Source organism: Calliphora vicina, chromosome 1, assembly GCF_958450345.1.
Source record: "Calliphora vicina chromosome 1, idCalVici1.1, whole genome shotgun sequence".
In the NCBI taxonomy this organism is placed as follows: Eukaryota; Metazoa; Arthropoda; class Insecta; order Diptera; family Calliphoridae; genus Calliphora; species Calliphora vicina.
Genome location: NC_088780.1, coordinates 160594737 through 160621591, shown reverse-complemented (window position 1 = coordinate 160621591; position 26855 = coordinate 160594737). Strand labels below are relative to the sequence as shown.

Genomic DNA, 26855 nt, shown 5'->3' with positions numbered 1-26855 from the left:
TTCCTGCATATTTTTCATAAAAGGATTTGAAATTGCTGTTTTTCTAAATTTGATGTAGTTGCTGTTGTTATTGTTTGTTTTTATTTATGGCAATATTAATGTTATCGTATGGTTTCTATACTATTCCACAACTAACCCAGTTTCTGTTCTTCCCTCTAAACAAAAAAATAAAAGCGCACAAAAACATAAAATATAAAAACCAGATTTCAAAGGCAAAAATAACAGCAAAAAAAATAATGGCGTAAATTCAAGTGTAAAAAAATGTTGGACAAAAACAAAAAAAATAAAACTTTTTTGCGTTATATTTTCATAAAAATACAAAAAAAAATTTAGTCAGTCACATCGTCATTACAGCAGACAGTCAGTCATTCATTCATTTCTCTATACATTGAATTTTAGTTTTATGCTAAAAACCCACAATAGTTCAATATGGTTTTGGAGAAGATTTCAGAGGTCTGTGTTTTCCTTCATTTTTTTTTTTTTGTAGAAAGAACTTTTTTTTCTGTGGTAGGAAATTAAGGAAAATCCAACTTATTTCAAGTGATTTTTTTTTTCTTTTATTTTTTGGGGCAAGTAAAGAGAGCTGGCAGATAAAGTTACTAACTGTCTATACTGGTTTGGTATATGAACAAAATTTGATATATTTATAATCTTAAAATATAGTCACTCGTGTATCAAAATCAGTTAGTTTTCTCTTTATTTTATTTTTCGTTTTTTGGTTTGTTTCCTTTATTTTTCTTTTTTTTTGTTAAAAAAAACTTTTTGCCAAGTTTGCAAAAATAAAATATATTTTTGTATTAGTATTTTGATATTGATTTTGTTTATCAATGAATCTATTTATTTACAATTTAAGCAAAAGAGTAAATAAATAAACTTTGTTTCTTTCAAGTGTAATGAGGGTTTTATAAGTTTATTATAACATTGGCCACACATTTTCATGATTTTTCTATTTTACTTAAACAATGGCCAGCAATTTTGTTAATCTGTATGATTTGAATTGGGTTTTGCTACGAGAACTTTTGAAATAGAAATTGCAATACAAATAATTTGTAATCAACAAATAAACAATATTCATAAAACAAACAACAAATTAGAGATTTTGTATAGGAAAAATGTGGCTAAATATTTGCAGCAATGATTTAAGGAAATGTTTTTTTATAAAGTTTGTAAATGAACAAACTTAATTACTTATTATGGACATAAAATAAAATATTCGTATTTTATTATTGCAAAAATCTAATTTTAGAAAGCAAAACATTTTATTGTAAACAAGAGTTCGAAAAAATTAATTGTTAATTCCATTTTCGAAATTAAAATAAATTTTAGCTCTTAACAATTCCGTTCCTGAATTCATTATATTCATTCATTTATGAATTCATTCTTTATAGAATTATATCCTTATTGATTCATTTAAGCTTCCTTTACTTCAAATCCCTTTAAAAATGTACTGAATGTTTCTCAACAAAAGCCTTGCAACATGTTTATATAAAGCTTTACTCCATAAATAAAAAAAATTGCTAAACATTTCAGAAATTAAAACAGATGAAAACAATTGTGATATACATTTAAAAATGTTTACAGACATTTTTTTCGCAACATATTTATATAAATTTGGCAACTTAATTATAATAAAAATGTATATGTAGCAGAAATGTTGCTCAACATTTTGCTAAATGATGTTTGCATGTTTTTTTATATATATACCGTGCAACTGAAAAGCTGATTTATTTGAAATTTGTATTGAACAGTATTTTAAAAATGCGGGATTTACAATCAAATTTGAAATCGGATTTTGTTTCTGTTATTTATTCTCACTTGGTAATTGAAACAACAAAGTTTTTTCTTGCTTCAAAATGTTTAAGTTTTTCTTTGTTTTTTTAATTTGAACCAAGGCAAGGGTGAATGTGTTCCATTGGTTTTAACGTGCGAAGTGGTGACTTTGACACGAAAGACAAAGATCACCCAGGTCAGCCAAAAATTAAGACCGTTAATTGGAGGCATTACTCCATTAAGCTTGTAATGAAACTTCACAGGAGCTTGCAAAATCATTGGGATCTACTCACGAAAAAAAAATTCAAAACGTTTGCGAATAGCAGGATTCATCCAAAAGCATGAAAATTGGGTACCATAAGAATTGAAGTCCAGAAACTTTCAAAGACGAATTTTGCATGTACGAAATAATGTTTGAACACTATTACACAGAGAAAACAGAATCGTAATAGCAACCGAATTTGTTGCCAATCTAATGATTCAGTTGTACAAATCGAATTTTTCGATTCTAGCAACAAAAAGTAAATGGATAAAGAAGAATTTCGGTTGAAGCAACTAAAGTTTTGTTACGCATTCTAAAATTTTGTAGCCACAACTGTTAGATTCGGTCACCAAGGCAGATTTATTCGATTGGCAACAAATTTGGTTGCTATTACGAATCTGTTTTCTCTGTGTAAGAAAATAATTTTTGCACCGTATCATTACTGGCGATAAAAAATGGATCCATCACGATAACTCGAACAGTAAGAGTTGTATGTGAAGCCCGACCAATCAGCCAAATATCCATGGCACTGAGGTAATTCTTTGTATTTGGTGGCAGCAAAAGGATCCTATATATTATGAGCAGAGAACCTCTACCGAATACAACTGATTCGTTTGAAGCGAGCATTGCTCGAAAAACGCACAGACGACCGACATGATTCCATCATGACAAATATCAGTAACATGTTGCAATACCTATTAAAAACTATTTAGAATGAAGCAATTGGGAAGTTTCCACTCACTCGCCTTATAATACGAAACCTTACAATTTTAGTCGATGGATGGATATTAGTATTTTCATTAAAATAGTAGATTTCTTTTGCAACATGTTTCTAAAAACATTGATATAAAAATACACATTTTATGTATAACTTCCCTTTAATAACATTTGATCCATAATAATGCAGTTAAAAATTATTTAAAGTATTTTTAAAAATATTGTAGCATAAAAATGTTGCTAAACATATTTTTGATTTGTGCATTTTTTCCCGGCAACATGTTCACTCAAATATTTATATAAAAACAATGCAAAATATTTCGCTTAGCAAATTTTGACTAATGTTTGAAGTTTTCTTAACATCTAACTGTATGCAAATATCTGTAAAGAGATTTGATAAGCAGATATGTTGTTCATGTAAAATAAATCCTTTGCAACATGTGCTTAAAAAACTCTGATACAAAAATGTATTTATAAATATTGTCAAACATTTGTTGCGTACTAATGTAGCTGAATATTATGGACAAAATCATCAAAAGGCTTATACATGAAAATGTTGCTAAACATTTTGTATTAAATTTTAGTAAGAAAATCTGATTCATTAAAATGTTGCTAAACATTTGGTAGAAAACATGTTGAATAATGCTTTCATGCATCATTCTCAAGATCGTGATAAAAACATTTGATGGATAATAATGTTGCCAAATATTACACAAATGTTGCTAAGGCATTGTATACCTACGTATATGTATATATGATAATAAAATGTTTATACACATATAGATATTATTTCATATCATATGTAACAGACATTTGTAATAAAATCATACAAAATCTCTACTATTTAAAGCAATTTAAATAAAATTTCCAACACAACTTTTGACTTTGAAGCTCTTAAACTCGTAAACTTCATATGTACATCAATTTGCCTTAGTCAAATTTAAATCAATTCAATCTTTTTTTTGATATTTTACTATCCAGCAAACAAATCAGTTTGCAATAATCTATGATGGTTTCTTTATTTATGGCTTCCACAAGCAGTTCAACAAAAAACTAAAAAAACATGTACATTTAGAATTTTGCAACTGTCAAAGAGAAAATAAAGGATAATCTCAAAATATATATCATTATTGATAATGATACATATGGTTATGTGTCTAACTGTCTGTCCACTCAACACACTGTCAATTGTACAATATATAAATAAAATACATATTTAGAGAGAAAATAAATTTAATGATACGTATTTTTTTGTTGCAGCACAAACAGATTTCCTTTTGATTTAGGATAAAATGAAAATGATGCAAAGACAAAAAAAAAACAGTTGAAACTAAACTAACATTAATGTTTATATATATTTCTTAAATTTTTTTCCCAGAAAATTTATACAAATAAACAGTGAAGTAAAGTTCATTTTATAGTATAAATAAATAAATGTATGCAATATTTTTTTATAGATGTTGCCAGCAACATTCAATGTCATGTGCATTCGTTGTTTTCGAATATATGAAGTTGAAAATCTCATGAAACTCAAAATGGAATAATCTTAGTTTTGTATGCAGCCAAACAAACCTGCATTTAGTTTTTAGTAGTCAGTTGCATAAAGGGCATGAACATTAAAAAAAAGGGCAAAATCTCTTAAGGAAATCTTTTGAAAAGTAGCGCTAAGGAAATAGACCACCGTAAATAAAATCAAATAAAAATACACTAAACTACAAAACAGTCTACTATATGTTGGCATACGTACAAGTGCATTTCACAAGACCATAAACCAGTGAGTCGTCTGTGGATTCCTTAGCTCTGTGTGCTGGCTGGCTTGTATGCTTTGCAGAGGCGGTAATATAGCGCTAACTTAATGGAACACTGCATAACATTTACAGTTTATATAGTCGTAAAAAAAACGAAACGAAACAAAACTGAAATGAAAATGTTGAGAAGTCATAAAAAAATGATTTCTATTTTATTTCCATTTACTACAATTCGTTGCACATTGGTGTAAAGTAAATGTGCTGCTGGTTGCACATTATTTTCCAAAGCCCCCACAACCCCTTCCCATTCATGCCTTCTGCAATACTGATGCTGCTTTTAGTTAATCTTTACCACCAAAAGGCAAGAAAGTATAGAAGATATAAACATTTTAGTTTTAGAATTTCAAAATGTGTGTTGATATGAAGACAGTGGTATGAAATTGCCAAAAAATGTTAATATTTTATAAAACTTACTGCGGGTTATTGTAATAAAATAGAAGTATATTATGGGAAACACTTACCTAGAAAGAAAAGAGAATTAAATTTGTAAAATCATTGGTTTTTTTTTCAGACAATAAAGTTATAAGTTGTAATAAAAATGTGTAAATTTGTAAGTGTTATGCAATGTAAAAAAAAATCTTTATATTTTTCCAACCATGATTAGAAGGTTTATAAACATTTGTTATGAAATTTAAAGTATGTTTTACAAAATCAAGATGAAATGTTTATAAACATTTGTTATTTTATATACACCACAACATCTTAACAACTGCGATATGCTGATATTACATAATTGATTCATGTTGCTAGAAAATTACTTTCTATTCAAGTAAAAACATTGAAGTCTGTAACATATTATTTGATTAATCAAAAGGCTTAGCAACATTCTAACATAGTTAAAACTTTTGTGCATATGTTTGTTGCAAACAAATGTTTAGAAACTATATACTGTTTAAACAGATTTATTATAAACAAGTTACAAAGGAATCATAGTAAAACTAGATACAATACAAATATAATTCAATAACTTTATTTACAAAATGTTTACTAACATTATGATATAGCAAATTATCTTGTAAATATATTGCAAAGAAATGTAAATATGTCTATTATTTTAAACTTGTTGCTAAATGCTTAGCAACATAGCAAATCCTTTTGTTACAATGTATGTTGCAAACGATTGTTTATAAACATTGTATATTGATGTTACAAAGAAAATAAAAAATATAATACAAATGTTTTTAGCAACATTTTGAAATAGAAAATTCTTAGAAACATTATTATATTCCTCATAAACATGTTGCAAAGAAAATATATGGACTAAAATGAATTTAATTCAATGTTCAGCAACATTTTTATATTTCGGAATTAAAACAAAAATATTATTATAAAATAAAGGTTTCTATTTAAATGTTGGCGTAAAGTCATAAACATGTTGCAAACAGATTATAAAGAAACATTTAAAATGTATTTAACAAAAAGTTAAGTAACATTTTTATGTAACAGATTCTTTAGTGTTTTTAGCAGAACTGATTATGCTAATGAAATAGTACTTATTATTCTTGAACTATTTTTGTAAACATGTTGCTAAAAATAAGTTTGTTAACTCTTTTATGTATTAAACTGTTTATATATTAAAATATAAAGACACATTCAACTTTCTTAAACAAAAAATTTAGCAACTATATAACACTACTAGCTTGAAATGTTGTTAGAAACATTGTTGCTAAAAATGTTTAGGATAGAGTTTAATACCACAGTTAATGTAAATAAATATTCAAACTGTAATCAATAAATTTTCTAAAAAATGTTGCTAAACATTTTTTTCCAGAATATATTTAAGTCTTTAGCAATACGTGTAAACACATTATTTAGCAACAAAAGTTTTTATTAAAATGTGATAAACATTTTTTCATTTACAAATATTTTTATGTATTAAATTTCTCATCAACATGTTGCAAATTAAATGTAAATAAATATTCAATATTTGTATGTTGCAGAATGATTTTATAAAAGCTAAGTTACATATTTAATTACACTGAGTAATTTTTTGAGTCATGACAATACAACCATATACGGACATCACTACGTGATAAAAGACCAACATAAAAAAGACCCGTGTCTACCAGTTTTGCCCAAAGTCATGCTCATTTTTTATGGGCCCCCAGATTTGGGACCTTGGTGTCATTTTTGCAAAAAAGTGATCATTTTCTCAGGCTCATATCTTGCAAACAGTTCGGAATTTTGATTTACTCTCTGAGGTAAAGTTGTAGCCCTTGACATAAGGAACAAAAATTGTGAATATTTAAAATCAAAAAAAATTAATCTTCAAGATCAAAATCGCAAAAAACTTTAAAAAGAGAGATTATATCAAAATTCCGAGGCCACAAATCTTTGAGGGCCCATAAAAAAAGTGCATGACTTTGGGAAAAACTGAAAGACACGGGTAATTTCTTGGTCTTTTATCACGTAGTGGTGTCCGTATATGGTTATTTTTTTCATGTTATAATGTGTTATCAAATGAATATTCAAATAGATTGCCAGAAATGTTTAGCAACATTTAAAATATAAATTGTTCATAGCATGTTGCACAACTTACTTTTGTATTCTCTATTAAGTACAGGAATCAAATGATTTTGTAAACATGTTGCGTGTAATGTTTAGAAACTTGTATAGAAACATTTCAAATATTTTTAATAACAACAGCTACATTTTTTGTATAAGATTATATTTATTTTTTTTTTTTGCAAATTGTCGGATACGTTATAATGAATTTATATATTATTTAGATGTTGCAAACATTTTTTAAATACATTATTTGTGTTCCAGAGTTGTTATAAACAAATTGTGTATTAAAATAAAATACTTAGTTCCAGTATTTATTTAAAAATGTTGCGAGAGAATGTTGAGCCACATTTTCACATATCCCCCAAAATTTGTAAGGTAAAACTGAATAAGAAACATGTATATTTAAAAGTTAAACATTATTCTACAAAATGTTTAGAAACATGTTTGTAAACATTTTGCCGTAATAAAACAAAGGAACATTTAAACCCATAAATTTATGTTGAAGAACTGAATTCAATGAAATCTTTGGAAACATTTTATATACCTAAAATGTTTATAAACATGTTGCAAACATAGCTTAACTTAAACTGAACAATAAATACGCTATTTTAAAGATTTAAAGTTTCAGTTCTACTGTTTTTCACAAATGTTTATGCAATTTAAATCCCGACTATATACTCTTCTTCTACAAAAAACATAAACAAAAATGAATATATAAAATGCTGGGTGAGTAAACAGCCAAGTAGTCATCATCCCGCCAGCAGGCAGGCACAGTTTGTAAATAGTTCTTCCTGTAAACCTATAGAAATAGGAATATATGCCAACTGCAACAAACATACTACTCTACATTTATATATACAATTGTATATAAGAATATGTATCTAAACATAACCCTAGCCCAACCCATACCCACAGCTACATATATTGTTATAAATGTGTAGTTAATATATAAATTTATTGTGAACTCTTTTTTCATGCAATTGTTTGCTCTTCATAGTTGCTCTGGAAAACAACACATCAATGCATCAAGGATGTGTGTATTGCGTACACAGTTGAGAGAATAATAGAAAATGAAAAATAAAAAAAAAGAAAATAATAATCTTAGACGATTTCCGCTTAAAGTTCGTTTATATGCCAGGAGTATAGAAATAGTTGAACGTTGTTTAGTTTTTTTTTTTTACTCCATACAATAGTTATTACTTAGAAACCTTTAGTTTGTTCTATTTTCATTTTTGTTTTTGCTATTTTTATTTAGTTCACTCGACAACATTTTAGTTTCATCTCTGACTTTAGAATTTTTATTGTGATTTTAGTTGAGTTTTATTTTTCTTTAACAAGTTGCTAAATATTTTTTTCTCTACTTTTTTTTAAATTGTTATATTTAATAGAGGTTGTAGGTTGCCATTGACGGTTGGTTTTTTAGCTAACTGCATTTATTTTCATTTGTTTTTTTAGCAGCCAGAAAAGAGAGGAAACGTGTAAAGAAATTTAAGGCGTTGGACTGACTGTTGTGTATTAACTCTTGCCTTTAGCGGGCGTATCAGTGTGTTATAAGACTTTGATACTTTTCTGAAATAATTTACTGCTAAAACCAAAATTCTTAACATTTTTATTGCTACTGTTTGTTATATTTTCACTTGGCTATACTTCCCCTTAGCAAAAATAACAATATATTTCTGTTTATTTGAATTTTTTTTTGCTTTTAGTAGTTATATTGTAAGAAGCTTTTACCTTTAGCATTTCGTTTAGTACAATTGTGTCGATGGCTGTAATAAAAAGTAGAGTAGTTGGTTGATATTTTTGTGTTGTATAAGACAACTTATTGCTTGCATTTTTCGTAAACTAGTCACGTTTAAGTGGTCATCATCAGTAGTTAGAAGAAAAATTGTTGTGCGTGTATACAGAGAACGAGTAATATTTAAACATATTTTCAGTTAAAAGTAATTCAGGGTAGTCAAGCATAAAAAATATTTCGTATAATTTTCAATAGTCCTTTTGGATTTAGTTTTTTGATAACTTTTATGTGATTTTGAAGGGTACATATCTGCTATTTATTCTCACTTAATTATTGAAAGTTTTTTTGCTTCGAAAATGACGAATTTTGTATCAACAAGGCGTCATATGTGGGAAGTTTTGCTTTCCTTCACACACCGATTGCTCCCCAAATCTTATGGTGAATATGTTTCATCGGTTTCAAAATGCGAGAGATGGTTTGTGCGGTTGAGAAGTGATGATTTCGACACGGAATACAAAAATCGCTTAGGTCACCCAAAAACTTTGAAGACCAAGAATTGGAGTCATTACTGCATGAAGATTGTTGTCAAACTCAACAAGAGATTGAAAAATCATTGTGAGCTACTCAATCAGCTATATCAAAACATTTGAGAGCATCCAAAAGAAGGGAAATTGTGTACAATACGAATTGAAGCTGAGACCCCATGATATACGAAATGCTGTTATGTCTAAAAATAATTTTTGCATCGATTTAGATGGATGCAGAAAGGTATCTCTGGGACTCGCTTCATTTTGGAACAGAGTATGCGATATTAGCTTGAGTCGTTCTTGGTCTCAAAACATGAGCAGTTTTTTTTTCTGGGAATCAATATGTTGCCATAAAGATGGGAAGATATCATAGATAACAATGGCCAATACTTTAAAATAAAAACTAAACCTTCATAAAAATTCCTTCTTTTTAAGTCTTGCACCCAATATTTAAAACTCAACATTCTTGAAACTTTATAAGTGAAAAAAATATAAAAAAAATTGTATCCCCTTGATTAAAAACTCCTGATCGAAAGAAATATGCACTAAATTCTACGCCATGAGGATCAGCCTTGATTGTGTCAAATATAAATTTACTCTTCTCACTATATCTCTCTCCTGACAGTAACAAACATTACTCTATTAAACAACTTTTCTAGTTTGCTTTAAAATATTACCAAAATCTCCTTTATATTGTTTGGCCTACCCTGCGAAAAAAAAAAACATTATACAAATGTGTCCAAGTACCTGCAACTAAAATATTTATATGTTACACTTCATTTCACATCATCTATTCCTGATGCTGGCAGCATCATTCCTGTTCCATGATTTCTTAATAAAAACTTGACTGCAGAAACAAGAGAAGAAAAATACAAGAACAAAATAAATATAAAATACTAGCACTCGTATCTTTTTGAAATATGTTCTGTAAGCATTGATTAAAAAGGATACTTTATATTGTAGACAAAACGAAGGAAAAAAAAGATGCAACACAAATATCACATGTTCGGAATTGAATACTGGGGTGAAGAGAAAAAATAAAACAAATCATAGAGAGAAAATAAGTTGGTCTTTCGACCATGCAACAAGAGTTTTGTTTTCGTTCATGTATGAGATATTCTTTTTTTTTTTGTTCGTTTTCTAAAGAAGTCGAGTAGTGTTGAGGTGAGTTGAGTCGAGCATTTACACTCAGTGGAATATTAAGGGGGCAAACGAACATTAATTTCTAGAAATATTATTATTTATTTTACATATTTTGTTGGTTTTTCCATTATATTTATCTATTTTAAATTTCGATTGAAAAATATTTTAGCTGGAACTGCTACATACACTAAAATAAAAAATAACAAATAACAAAAATTTTAAAAAATTATTGGAATTTTTGCTGCTGCTAATATTAAATTCTTGTGATTCGTAAGAACTAGTAAATTTTGGAACATTTTTGAGAAATTTTCTTAAAATTCTTAAAAAAATTTCCTAAAAATATAAATTTGTCAGAAATATCCTAAAAACTACTATCCAGAACCATATCGTATGCATTTACAAATAACACGAATAAACTTAAATCAATAAGCCAGAATTTTTAAACACTTTTTTTATAATATAATGGAAGCAACTAACATTTCATTCACTGGTTACTGGAACTAGTTCCAAGTACGACAATTTCGAACAAAAAACATTGATTGAAGAAGTAGTTGCAGAATCGTTCTTAAGAAGTGATATTAATTATTATTCGCTTCCGTAGAACTAGATTCGAGGGTGACAATTTCGAGCAAAAATCATTGATTAGATTACTGGTTCCAGAAGTGTTTCACGAAAGGGGTAATGGCTTCCCAGCGATTTCATAGGACTTGTTTTGAAGATGACAATTGCAATCAAAAATATTTAGTCACAACTCCTAACTAGATCGAGTACTGGCTTTATGCATACATTCTAGAACTATTTGTGTAAATAGTATAGTTCTTCCTGGTAAACATTTTAAAATTTCGAAGAAAAATTTCAGAAATATTTATATTTTTGGGAAATTTCTTAGTTTACTTTTTTTAAGAAATTTTTCAAAATTTTGTTATTTTTATGAATTTAAATTTTAGATAAAAAAAATTAATAAAAATAACAAATCTTGGTAAATTTCTTAAAAATAGTAAACCTCTAAGAAATCTCTTAAAAAAAAATTTCAAAAATATCGAAAAAGTAGTAAATTTTGTTGATATTTTCAAAATATAGTAAATTTTTGAGAAATTTCCTTATGAGAATTGTTGAGAAATTTTCTTAAAATATTAAAGAGTCTTAAGCATTTGCTATAAATAGTAAATTTGTGAGAAATTTTATATTGGAACATTGGCGAAATTTCCTGAAAGAAGCAAATTTTGAAGAAATTTCCTGAATGAAGAAAATTTTAGAGACATATCCTAAAACTAGTAAATTCTTGGGAAATTTGCATGAAAAATATACTAAAATTATTAAAATTTTGAGAAATTTCCTAAAAGTATTGGATCTATCACTCAAAAATACGAGATTTTTTAAAATTTGTTGCTTCTATTTTGAAGCATTTGTACAATATAAATTTATTCAAAGTATTGGCCATTGTTAGCACTCTCATCTTTTCGGCAACAAAGTACTGTTCATCTTTTGAGACCAAGAACGAATCAAGCCAATATCGCATACTCTGTTCCAAAGTGAAGCGTATCTCAGTGAGAGCGTTCTGCATCGATAGAAACCAATAATAGTTGGACGGGGTAATGTCTGAACTATAAAGCGGGTGAGTCAAAATCTTACAAACGCTATATTCTAAATACTTTTTAACAGGTATTGCAAAGAGTGGCCCAGCGATGTCAGGCGGTTTCATGTCCCTCTGATGGTCTGGCCAAATTTCAGCCGGTCATAACACATAATCCCATAAACCCTTTTGCTCCCACCAAATACAGAGAATTACCTTAGCGCCATGAATATTTGGCTTCGGTGTCGATTCGGGCTTCATATACAATCTCTTACGCTTCGGGTTATCGTAATGGATCCATTTTTCATCGAAAGTAATGATGCGGTGCAAAAACGACTTCCTTTTATAGCGCTCTAGCAGCATTTCAGACATACAAGATCGTATTTCAAGGTCTCTTCGCTTCAATTCCAATGGTACCCAATTATCCTGCTTTTGAATGAATCCTGCTGCTCGCAAACATTTTGAGATTGCTAGTTGAGTAGCTCCCAATGATTTCGTAATGATAGAGTAATGCCTCCAATTCTTGGTCTTTAAACTTTTTTGGATGGCCTGGGCGATCTTTCTCTTCCGTGTCAAAATCACGACTTCTGAATCGGACAAACCATCTCTCGCACGTAGAAAGCGATGGAACACATATCGAGGCTCTATATTCAAAACCCTCTATCTTAAAAAACACAACTTTTCAGAAGAGCCAATAAACTGTTTTTTTCGCGTATTACTTTATTAAAATTCGGTATTCTCTAAAGCAACTACTGAATCTCACATATAATTGGATGCAACATTTTAGCATTATTGTGGACTTTATGATAGAGGGTTTTTATTCTCAAAATATTAAATGTCTATTTATGAAAATAATAAGATAGAGAATTTTGCATATTAATAAAATTAAATTATTTTGATTTCATTTAAGCAATCTGTCAGTTTTTAAAATAAAGGCTAATAATACAATATAGGATCAAACAAAAAAAAATAATAAAAAATATTAAACGAAAAGTTATAGAAAAAGTATTTTTTTAAGTTTTTTGAAGTTTGATTGATGTAAATTTTCGTAAAATATTTTCTTTTAAGAAAATTCCAACTTTAAAAATTTATTTTTCTGCCATGGACATTATATTTTCCAAAAACAAAAAGGCAAAATATTAAATTTTTGAAAAATGTAAAATTCATGTTCAGTATGCAAAAATTAGCAAGAAAAAAAGAATTGCAAGAAGAAATTATTCCAAACAAAATTTTTGAAAATTAATTATTTCAAAAGATTCGGAAAAATGAATTGTATAAGATATAGAAATAACAAAAATGCAAATAAAACAGTAAAAAAATATGTTTGTTATGAAATTCACCCCATAGATGAAGGCTGCTTTTCTGAATATTTTACCATCAAAAAGTCATTTTTGTGAAAATCAAAGATAGAGGGTTTTGAATACAGCCTCTCGATATACCATAAGCTTTGGTGAGCAATAGGTGTGCTACATCGGAACCAAATTAAAGAAGTAAAGCAAAACTTCCACCATATGAATCTTTGTTGGTACAAAATTTGACACTTTCAAATCAAAAACAAGTAATAAAGTCCGACCATATAATAATACCCTACACTAAGTAGAAGAGCAAAAACATTTTTCTTTTAAAATTTCAATAATTTATATTTTTGAGTGATTTTCGGAAGTGGGGTTATCTGGGAGCTATGACCAATTATGGACCGATTACCATGAAATTAGATCGTGTGATTTGTGTCTATATGAAAGTTAACTATGTTGAATTTTGTGTGTATATCAACATTTTTAAGCGATTTACGCACGTTAAAGTGATTTTCGGAAGCGGGTCTCTATGGGAGCTATGAGTAATTATGGACCGATCGTAACAAAATTAGGTGACATGAATTTTGTATATATAAAACTTATTTGGAGCGAAATTTGTGTAGATACATATATAAATTAAACATTTATGACCGATAAAGTCCAGTTTCGGAAGGACATTTGTATGGGGGCTAGGTGAAATAATTGACCGATTTTAGCCAGTTTCAATAAGCATGGTCCTTAGGCCGAAAAAATTATATGTACCAAATTTTATCGAAATATCTTCAAAATTGCGAGAAAGTGATTCTAAGTCGATCGGTATACTTTAAGGTGGGTGTTAGACCAATATTTTTGGGCGTTGCAAACATCTGCACAAACGCATTATACCCCCCCACTATGGTGGTGTAGGGTATAAAAAATTTGTTGTTTCCACTATAGTGTTCAATAACCCTTGTAAATCGAACATTTTTAAGTCATACGCCCAATATTTTTGAAAAAATTTCACAAAAATTCTTAAGAAGTTTCCACAAAATTTTGAGATTTTTCCTAAAAAAATTAAATTCTTGAGAATGCCTTCAAAAGAGTTATTTCTTGAGAAATTTCTTAAAAATCTATGGGCAATTTTTGGAAAATTTAATATATGTATATAGTAATCTCATGGTAAATTTACCATAAACAGTTAATATGTGGTAAATTTGCTATAAACAGAAAATACATGGTGAATTTACTACTATAAACAGTAGATTTACTATAAAAATGTATATTTACGTTAAGTTTATTATAAATAGCTAAAGTAAGTTTAGTGTATATTAACTATAAATAGAAGTTTTGTTATACATTTACAATAAGTAGCTAATTTATTAAATACATGATGCATTTACTATAGACAACAAATTCAAAAAACTTTACAGTAAGGAATGAATTCCGATTTTAAATTAAAAAAAAATTACTATTCTCTCTATAATAAACAAATCTGTTTTACTTACTACTGTATGAATAACTACATTTCCAATGTAATTCATTCTAACTCTTCCATAAAAAAACATAAAATTTTAATGAGCTGAAGAAAAGCATACATATTGGAATGTAGTCATGTAAAAATGAATAAAATGTACTTGCAGTAAAATAGAAATAGAAATGAGTCCATGTACTTTTACATTTAGAATGTTCATATTCAGGAATAGTAGTAGTTGCCCTCACCACTTAAACTTTGATATATTGCAGGGATAACTGGTCATAATAAAGGAGTTAAAACATTTGACCTGTATTTCGAATTATTACATTTAATGAACTGAGAGAAAGGAAAAACAAACGTAATTAGAAATGGTTAAACTAAACAATATTTTAACAATTTGTGAAGGAAAATTTTAAATTCATGCATGTTTTTTACATGCTCCAAGTAGTGCATTTCAATTTCGTTTTCCCTAACAGGAAATTTTCTATTTGTGTTATTTTTTTATATACATATTTACATGAATTTCACATAAGATATTTTTTTTTAATATGAAACATGTTTTACTCCAAAAAAAAAAGAAGCAACAGAAAAATAAAACAGTGCTCCAGAAAAATACTCGTTTAACCAGCAACACGGAAAAAAATACTTTGTAAGAATATGATGGGGTTGCTGTTTGGTTTCATATTTTCATTTAAGTTGTTTTTTTTGTTCATTGCATTTCTTTTAAATAAATAAATTGTACAAGCAGGGTATATGTGCCTCTTCAAGTATTTTAACTACATTTTTAATGTTGCATATAGAGTCTGATGTCATGTGTTGCTAGCGCCATTGGACCATTATTTTAGAGTTATTTTTCTTTATTATTTTCCTTTAGTGTCTCATGTGATTTTACGTGTATTTTTATAGTTGTCTTTTTTAATTTTTTGCAGATAATTTTTGTAATTTTATTTTAATATTCTTTGCAAAGGATACGTTGTAAATTTAATTGAAATTTAAGGGGCATTTACATGTTATATGTGATGAAAAGTGGAAATTGTAGAATTTTAAGGTAGAATTTTTTTAAATTTTAGATTTTCCAAAGAAAATTCATATTCGACATGGTGTTATTTATATTGAAATCCAAAAATTTGCTCACTACTTTCAACATACAGCAACAATTTAAAATTCTGTAACCTAAAACAGGAATTTCAAATAAAAGTGTAGCCCTCCCTTGCCAGAGACCCCATCCATAACAACTTCCAATTGTCGTAAAAGCAGCAATTTTCATTTCTGTCATTTGTGTCATGTATCATTGAGTATTTACTGCGTGCATTTTTGTGTCATGTGTATTTTTTTTTGGTTTTTTTTTTTTAATTTGTTGCATGTTGCTGCTGAGTGGTGTGTGTGTGTATGTGTTAGTGTCTTTGTATTTATCACTCATTGTCAGTGATGCTGTTAAAATATATTTTGACATGTGCTTCCTTTCATTCCATTGCTTCTTCCTTGTTAATATGAAATTTTTGCATTCCAAAAAAAGTGAAATAAAAATCGAAAATAACAAATAAACAGAAAAATTGTTGTGTATAATCGTCTGAGAGTGAGTTTGTGTTCTGGCGCTGTTACTGTTGCCACATCTGGATTGTTTTGTTTTTGTGTGATTTTTCCCCAAGTTCGTTTTATCTCTTCTCTCAGATGGTTTACCAACAACATGTGTTAAAAAACATCACATGTATGAATGAATAAATGAATGAATGTATGAACGAATGCATGAACTAATGTATGTATGAATGAATGTATGTATGTAAAAGTATGAACGAATACTTGCATTTCAATGATGTACTGAATGTTTGATTATGACTATGTGTGAATGCATCTGTATGTACATATTATATTTATGCCACACTTTATAATGGGGCATGATGTTGTGTATCAGTCAGTCAGTGTAGAGTGAAGAGCGAACAAATGCAACAAACATATTTTGATGGTTTTGTAATGAAGTTTTGACATTTGTCTTGTACATTTACACACTTGCACTGAGATATACATACATATTCGTACAATTCAAGCATATTATTCGATCAACATTATTTACAATACATATATTGTTATTGCTATTGTTGTTAGTGCTGGTGAGGGTGGCAGTGTTGCCGAAATAGTTGAAGTTTTTATTTTTTCATATTTTTTTTTATTCAAATCTAAATTAGGACTGAGGTCAGTCAAAATAATGCTCAAAGCTGTTGGAAAATTTTTCTTAATTAGTAAATTACTGAGAAATTTACTGCAAATACTAAAGTATTGAGGAATTCAATTGAAAAATTAAATTTTCTAAAATAATAATTTTTGAAAAAAATTCGTAAAAGTTTAAAAAATTCTCCAAAAAAAAAATTTGTTTAGAAACTTCTTTAAAAAAAGAAAATAGTTTTATGAAAAAATTCCTTCAAATAATAATTTTTTTAAAAATTTCCTGAATTTTTAAGAAATTTTTAGTTTTTGAAAAACTAGTAAAATTTTAGAAACTTTCCAAAAAAAAATTCAAAACATTTCGTAAAAAAATTGTAATTTTAAAAAAAAATTCCTAAAATAAAAGTCAACATTTTAGATATTTCCTAAAAAATTATATTTTTTGAAAGATTTACTTAAAAAAATAATATTTGAAGAAATTTGAATTTTCATAAAAAAACAAGTAAGAAAGTATGGTCGGTCAAGCCCGACCATATAATAACCTACATCAAGTAAATGAGTAAAAATATTTTTCTTTTAAAATATCAATAATTTATATTCGTGAGTGATTTTCGGAAGTGGGCCTTATATGGGAGCTATGACCAATTATGGACCGATCACCATGAAATAAGGTCGTGTGATTTATGTCTATATGAAAGTTATTTATATTGAATTTTGTGTATATACCAACATTTTTAAGTGATTTAAGCACGTTAAAGTGATTTTCGGAAGCGGGTCTATATGGGAGCTATGACTAATTATGAACCGATCGTAACAAAATTTGGTGACATAAATTTTATATATAAACAACTTATTTGGAGCGAAATTTGTGTAGATACATATATAAATAAAACATTTATGACCGATAAAGTCCAATTTCGGAAGGACATTTGTATGGGGGCTAGGTGAAATAATGGACCGATTTCAGCCAGTTTCAATAGGCTTCGTCCTTGTGCCGAAAAAATTATATGTACCAAATTTTATCGAAATATCTTCAAAATTGCGACCTGTACTCTGCGCACAAGGTTTACATGGACAGCCAGCCAGACGGACATCGTTTAATCGACTCAGAAAGTGATTCTAAGTCGATCGGTATAGGTGGGTGTTAGACCAATATGTTTGGGCGTTACAAACATCTGCACAAACGCATTATACCCTCCCCACTATGGTGGTGTAGGGTATAATTAGCATTTTAAAAGTGTATGAAACAATCAGTAAAAATTTGAGAAATTGCCGATTAAATAATATTTTTGTGAGAAATTTCCGAAAAAATTTAAATTTGAAAAAGTTTCATAAAAGAAATATTGCACGTATAACTTAAAAATTTGAGATGTTTAAAATGTTGAACTTTTATTTTGAAACATTTGTACAATTCAAAGTACTGGCCATTGCTTATTTATAGATAGTAAATTCTGAATATAATAATGTAGTAAATTCTCGAAAAAAAATAATTTTGTTTTCATTCCTGCCCCGATTTCACCCAACTCACTCCTTATTTAAGTCCCCATAGTCATGCTACTAGCAGTTAGTTTTATAAATAAACATGTAAATATTTTTGTTTATGTTGTATCTTGTCTTAAAATATTTTTTCTGAATTTACATTTTTTGTTTCCATTATGATAACAAAACATAGCAGAATGCAATTCCATTTCATGTGTCAAGTTGTGGAGTTGTTTTCCCATTGCGTTTACACCGAATATGATAATAATTTCCAGTGATAAAAACATGAAAAACTTCAAACTTGTGTGTGATGAATGTAAAAATGTAATTATTGTTGGTTTACCAGAGTTATTGTAATTGATGTTGAAGGCCACCAACTAGGGATATAACAAGTAAGAGTGCTGTGCCGAATCGTATATACGCTACATCATAATATACTTTGTGATAAATATTAGAAGCATTGGATAAAAAAAATGTTGGTGTATGATATTTGTGAGCCGAATTTTAAATGACAGTTGGACTACAGCGGATATATTGATCTATCAGTCATGCAAAGTTTATTTCCACATACAGACGGACATGACTATATAAACTACACTATGTGTAACGATCTCGATCATAAATTCTTTATTGAGTAACAATTGAATAGTTTGGAGATTACAAACGGATAGACATACATGAATTTGTATGTAAGCTTAGAAACTAAGAAATATTAGCTGTAATCACATGGCTCAATGACAAGCAACAGACATTCTTAAAACTGAGTAAACACCAGTAAATTTTGTGATTTTTTTATTATAATGAAAATCAATGGAGTCCGTCAGTACCGACCTAATATTCAGCCTAAACTTCAACAAACCGAATCTTTGAAATTTTAACTGATGATTTTCATTATCTTAAAAAAACATCAAATAATTTACTGGTGTTTACTCGTTTATCAGGCTGTGTGTATATTAAAATCAAATTTCATATAACAATAATACAAATTTATGTTTGTAAGGTAAAGCTAGATTAATTGTGGTTACACTTAGTCCTCAGGGGGTCGAATATAATTAGTTATTTACCCTGCAAACAACAGGAATTTCGAACTAGCAAATAGAAAGCAAAAATTACAATCAACAGTCGTCCAGTTAGCAGCAAAAAGAAAAAATGCATGATATCTATATATATAAAAATGAAATGGTCCATGTATGTAATGTCATCACGTGAGAACGGCTGAAGCGATTTGGCTGATTTTTTATACCCTAAACCACCATAGTGGGGAGGGTATTATGCGTTTGTGCAGATGTTTGTAACGCCCAAGAATATTAGTCTTAGAATCACTTTCTGAGTCGATTAAACGATGTCCGTCCGTCTGGTCGGCTGGCTGGCTGGCTGTCCATGTAAACCTTGTGCGCGGAGTACAGGTGGCAATTTTTAAGATATTTCGATTAAATTTGGTACTTATTATTTCTTCAGCCCAAGGACCAAGTCTATTGAAAATGGCTGAAATCGGGCCATTATTTCACCTAGCCCCCATACAAATGTCCTTCCGAAATTGGACTTTATCGGTCATAAATGTTTAATTTATAAATGTATCTCCATAAATTGCGCTCCAAATAAGTTTTGTATATACAAAATTCATGTCACCAAATTTTGTTACGATCGGTCCACAGTTAGTCATAGCTCCCATATAGACCCGCTTCCGAAAATCACTAACGTGCATAAATCGCTTAAAAATATTGGTATACTCACAAAATTCAACATAGTTAAATTTAATATAGACATAAATCACACGACCTAATTCCATGGTGATCGGTCCATAATTGGTCATAGCCCCCATATAACCCCACTTCCGAAAATCACTCAAAAATATAAATTATTGAAATTTTAAAAGAGGTGTAGGGTATTATATGGTCGGGCTTGACCGAACAAATTGAATAGCGCGCATCCGGAATATCCAACTTTCCATTACTCTGACTTATAGATCAAACTGATGGTATGGTTTAAAAAGTCGAATATAGTCAAATCCCCTGATCTTGTTGGCGAGTTCACATCACCTTCACGTGAGATGACCATGCCCTCAAATCGTTAGTGCAGAATGTTTAAAATCATAAGCTGTGCTGCATGTACCGCCGCGGCTTATTAATTAACCCTTTCTGGTTGAATTTTCCGTTTTGGTGTATTCAGGGACTTATAGTAAAATTTCACGGATAATATTTTTGCGGAACATTTAATCCCTTAAATCCCTGTTTTAATGGAGTTTGTTGCTATTTTTTAAAAGAAGGACAAAAAAGACCCATGTCTTGTGGATTTAGAGGGTTAACATATTCCACAAAATTGTTCTCCGTAACATTTTGCATAAATTGGCTGAATACATTTTATAAATAAAATGTTCTTTAAAATGAAATTCTTAATAAATGCGAAATTAACCCTAGGCTCTCTTTGGTTATGTCTTATTTCTGGCTTTCTGGTTGAATTTTCCGTTTTAATGTATTCAGGGACTTATAGACAAATTTCACGTATATTTTTTTTTCAGAACATGTTAACCCCTTAAATTCCTGTTTTAAGGGTTGTTTTTGCACTTTTTTAAAACAAGGAGAAAGAGACCCATACCTTGAGGATTTAGAGGGTTAACATATTCTACAAAAATATTCTGCGTAACATTTTACATAAATTTGCTGAACACATTTTATACCTAAAATGCAAGGATCATATGGTTTCTTATGACGATTAACAATAAGAATGTGCTAGAGTTGGGGAACTTTAACCCCCCCTCAAATGGAATTCAGATGTAAACTTTCAAAACGCCGATACCCGTGTCTTTTTTGTTTGTCTCCTCTATCAAAATTTATTGGTCGGACCTATCATATGCCTTTAAAATTTTTTGATTATTTCATTTGGTTCAAAAGTGATTTGATTTGATTTTTGCAACGAAGAAACTCAAATGGCGCCACTATGCATCGTTCAGAAATATGGACCGATGACGGCGCCAGACTAAAATCCACACCAAACAGTGATTTATTCGGTATGTATTGGGCACTCTTGGATCTCATATGGATTTTTATCGTCCCAAATTCTAAAATTTAGTTTGTTGACGTACCCATTTATCCAGAATTGGGGATCTCGTTAAAATGGGTGAAACGGAACATTTCCCCAATAGAACATCTTTTTTAAGAAAATAATTTTATCATTTGCACGTGTTTGAACGCTATCTATATCCGTCCATGATGATTTGACAAAAAAAAACGAAAAAATGACAGCCAATTCGACAGATGTAGCTTCAGCAATATGATCACAATCAATTGTTTATAAAGTGTTTTTTTTAACATCAAAATTATTATTAATAGTGTTTAGTACAAAGTAAATTGTATGTGTAAAAACATTACAATTAATTGCTATTTTAATAGAAATATCAATAGTAATAATACAGCATTTAATAGCTCAATAAATAAAGGTATTAAATTTAGTCGTCATAGTTAAGAAATTGCTATTTTTAATTAAACAGGAAATGCTACTATTTATTTGATTATAACAAACATTTAATATAATTGTAATATTAAACTTTTTTAGGGCAAATGAAAAGCAATCTAAATTTAATCATAATTGATTTCAGTTTTCCTTTTAAAAACATACTTATAAGTACCAGTAATTACTAAATTACTTAACTTGAGATATATAATTATTACACTTAAGTTTATACTTTTTTAGTAAATTTAATGAATCATTAAGTTTGTTTGCGTGTCAGAAATGCTTAAATTTTCCCCAGTTTCCTTTGGAAACACCCCCCTGCCCATTGCAATTAAAAAAGTATTAAAAAGTAATGCAATTTTCCTTTTATTTTGAAATTTTTTTTTAATTAATATTAAATAAAACAATTCTATGAATCATTGATTTCGATTGCATGTTAGAGGGTGTTAAGAATTTTATATTTCTTTAAAAGGATTGCATTTCTTTTGCACTTTATTTTACTACACTTTTTTCCACAACTTCCTTTATGTTGGTAAAACATAGATGGGCGAACGTGTGTTTGTAATCAATTTGTGTATTTCCGTTTAGCGGGAAAATGTATTTTAGTGTGTATTTGACTTTGACTGTAAATAAACTTTAGTTTTAATGTGTTTATTCGTTTTCTTTTTTTTAGAGTTGTTGGTTTAGTGTGTCCTAAATGATCTATGTGGCAGCATGTAACCCTTATAGAGTTGCTGTGGCAGTTGTTCATTTAATTGTTTGTTTGTCTGTCAGAGAGTCATGATGAAACCCATCCCCTAACCATTTTAAAGTGTTTGTTTTTAATGTCACGCCTTTTTGATTTGTTTTATTATTTGCTGCAACAAAATGTGTGGTTGTCATGAATGAAAGGGTCAGTACTCGTTTAATTTGCACTTATTTTGTGTGTGTTTTTTTTTTTTCATATTAATAATGTTTGCTATAGTGTACTTGTGGCAAGTATGTTTGTTAAACACGACATGCTTCACACGCTTCCCAATCAGTGTCCGTCAGTGTTCAGTGGTTGCAGCTAACACGAGTGGCTGGCTGACTGCAATCACCATAATGATGATGTTCGAGTTCATTTTCAAGTTGTTGCTGTTGCTGATGATGTTCAAGTTGTTGTTGATGAGTAATGTGCGTGCATTCATTGTTGATTAAACAGAAAATTGATTTAACTTTTTTCGTATTTTTTTTCTCTCTCTCTAGTTTGTAACTAGTTATTTTTGTATAGTCATAAATAAATTGTTGCAGGTTTGACAATGTAGACACACACACACACTTATGTTTACATCTACAACAAAAAAAAAGGTGTTGACCATTTAACATGTTGTCTGGCTGACCCTTGACACGTCAATGCCACATTAGTCGTCGTGTTAAATATTTAAGATGTCTATGCTCTGTCTGCTTTTATTTAACACAATTCAAGCTCTTGTCCGCCCTTTTTTTGTCTGCAGGCTAATGATAAAAATAATCATAATGATTTTTTAATATAAGAAATCATATGTTGCCCAGAGACTTTAATATCTCGTACTCAAACTTTTTATAGACATTATTTTTGCACATTTTGTTTTTCCTTAAGTATCCCTTAGCCGGCGATGCTTTAATATGTTTATGTCAACAATTCTGCACACTAATATGACTTTAATAGAGGACAGGCTATGAAATAAATAAAAATGTCATAAATGCCTCAAAACTAATATGAACTGGGCAAAAAAAAACAAATAAACAAAAAGAGACCAGATGAAGGAAAACACTTAAAAAAAAGGATGTTAAAGTGTGACGACTAAAATAAAAATGAGAAAGTAATAGTAATAAAATATAGAAGGCAGCATTAAAAAGCTGAAATGAATACATTTTAATTTTTATGAAAAAAATTAATTTTCTTTTGTTAAAAAACCCATTGGTCCTAATTTTAAATTCTACACTTCACCTAGTCACTTTGCGAAGTTTCATTAAAATCGAACTATAGATTTGAAAGTTATATTATTTATAGATCACCCCAAGAAGTTCGACAGTCCATAGGTTGGATGCATTCAACTTTCCGAAGGCCTCAGATGAGCCACCGATCCAAATGTTGTAACGTAATGCATGTATGACTTCAAAATGCGGGATTTACAACTGCGGTTTTCGTTTTCAATATATTACATGTCATATAGAAGGGTTAATATCTGTCATTTATTCTCACTTAGTTATTGAACATTATAGGGGAAACAAACAAGTTTTTTTTTTGCTCGAAAATTTTCAATTTTGTGTCAACAAAGCGTCACATGCGGGAAGTTTTGCTTTACATCTTTAACATGGAGCACACCGACTGCTCATTAGAGTGACAGCCGATTTTTTTTTTAGATTTCGAAGAGTGCCGGGTGGAATATTGTGACACTAAAGTTAAATGCTGAAAATTTGAGCCAAATCGGACAACGATTTCTGGACGCGCATCGAGGTCAAAGTTCAGATATATTCAAAATTTTACTATAAAAAAAAATAAAATATGTAGATTTATTTATATTAATGAATATTACATTAAAAAAAATGTTTGGAAATTAACCCTGTATGGGTCAAAATGACCCAAAAACTGTATTATCGCCAAAATTCGGAAAAAATGCAAATTTTTCAGTTGTTTGTAAAAATTTTGCTACTAAATAAATATTTTTGCAATTGAATGCAAAATAATCGAAATGTGTACGTAATTATCATTGTAATGAGTTATCAATGACAAAATTTGGTTTAAAAATGTTAAAGTTATTAGAAATTCGCCAGACCATTAACTTGAACAAAAAAATTTAGGAAAAAAATTAACATGTTTCGAAAAAATTAAAATAAAAGCTAATTTTTATTTAAAATATATCCGTATTTACTTGTGTATGAGTTTTTGTCTTCGTAGGATACCGTTAACCTATACGCAGGTATGGCAAAAAAAATATTTTTTTTTAACGAACGTTTCGAATCTCCATTTTCAAATTTTTAAACATTTTTTGTCTTCGTAGGATACCGTTAACCTATACGCAGGTATGGCAAAAAAAGAAATATTTTTTTTTAACGAACGTTTCGAATCTCCATTTTCAAATTTTTAAACATTTTGTTAAACAAATTTCAGAATTTTTTGATCATCACATTGGGATTTATTGAGATCACAATAGGGAATAAAAATATGTAAAAATTGTGTTAATAACTCTTACAGTTTTTCCGTACCTGCGATTTAAATTTTGCGATTTTCGAGAAAAACAATTTTTTTCGGCCATATTTTGGCGAATGAGACCAATTTCTTACTGTTAATAATTTTAAGTAAAATCTGTTCAGAATATTATAGTCGAGGTAATTTTAAATATAGTCTGAAAGTTTTCCAAAAATCGGAAAACGTTAACCTTTAAATCGTGAAGGTCAAAGCTCAATTTTTTCATTATTTGGAATTTCTAATGAAAAGATAGCAAAATGTTATATATTTTTGGGCCGATTTTAATGAAACATACAACTGATTGTCACTCTACTGCTCATCAAAGCTTATAGTGAAAGCTTACCATCGGTTTTCACTTGCGAGAGATTGTTTGTTCGGTGATTTTGACACGGAAGACAAAGATTGCCCAGGGCAGATTTGAAGACCAATAATTGGCGACACTACTCCATGAAGATTGTTGTCTTACTCAGCAACAGCTTGCAAAATCATTGGGTGCTACTCAATTAGTAATTTCAAATCATTTTTGTAGTGAATCATTACTTGCGATGAAAAATTTATCCATTACGATAACCAGGAGTGTAAGAGATAGTAAGTGTAGCCCGGCCAATCAGCCGAATCGACAACAAAGCCGGATATTTGGCGGATAAGGGTCTAAAGTAATACTCAGTATTTGGTGGGAGCAAAGCTGTCCTATCTATTATGTGCTGCTGAAATCTGGTCAGAACAACACAGGGAACCTGTACCGAACTTCACTTATTCGTTTGAAGCGAATGTTGAACGAAACCAGTAATACCCCAATAAGAGAGGATTGGCCGAAAAATGCACAGTAGCAATATGAGGCCAGACATGAAACCGTAATATTCCATAATGAGAACGCACAGTGGCGCAGAATCTAAATTTTTTGGAAATAAATCTGACATTTCTAAACGGCTTATCCGATCAGGATAAAATTTTACGTGGGCGTAGCCAAGGAGTATTCGAGTTTAAGTTATTAAAATGGGCCCTACAAATGCTCCAGGGGTGGCGCTATAAAGGCTCAAATTAGGGTACCTTCGTACAAAAGTACAATTTTTAAACACATGCATTTTTTTGTTTCCCATCCGATTTCAAAGAATTTATATTTTTGGAAAGCGCTTGTCTAGGTCTTGAGAAAACATGCTTGCATGTGCTATTTATCTTTAAAATTTTGCCATACCATGGTCCGCTTTTTGGACCGAACGGTCTTAATGCCAATAATATACGAACGATTTCAGAGCAATATCAATTATGGATCCAAAAATCAATTTCAAAATTAAAAACTTGTAGGTTTTTGGTGTTTTTTAGACGAAAAGGTAACTTATCTCTTTTTTGATAAAATAAACAAGGAAAAAAGTATGGTCGGTTAAGCCCGACCATATAATACCCTACACTAAGTAAAAGAGCAAAAACATTTTTCTTTAAAATTTCAATAATTTATATTTTTGAGTGATTTTCGGAAGTGGACATTATATGGGGGCTATGACCAATTATTGACCGATAATCATGGAATTAGGTCGTGTGATTTGTGTCTACATGAAAGTTTACTATGTTGAATTTTGTTAGTAGACCAAAATTTTTAAGCGATTTATGCACATTAAAGTGATTTTCGGAAGCGGGTCTATATGGGAGCTATGACCAATTATGGACCGACCGTAGCAAAATTTGGCGACATGAATTTTGTGTATATAAAATTTATTTGAAGCGCAATTTGTGGAGATACATTTATAAATTATTTTAATTTATGACCGATAAAGTTCAATTTCG

The 26855-nt window shown here is 29.4% G+C and overlaps 1 protein-coding gene across 2 annotated transcripts in view; it reads right to left on the bottom strand.

Annotated features, from left to right (window-relative positions):
• side (sidestep) overlaps positions 1-26855 on the bottom strand; it is a 343838-nt gene that overhangs the window by 299935 nt on the left and 17048 nt on the right. The gene's annotated exons all lie outside the window — the stretch shown is intronic.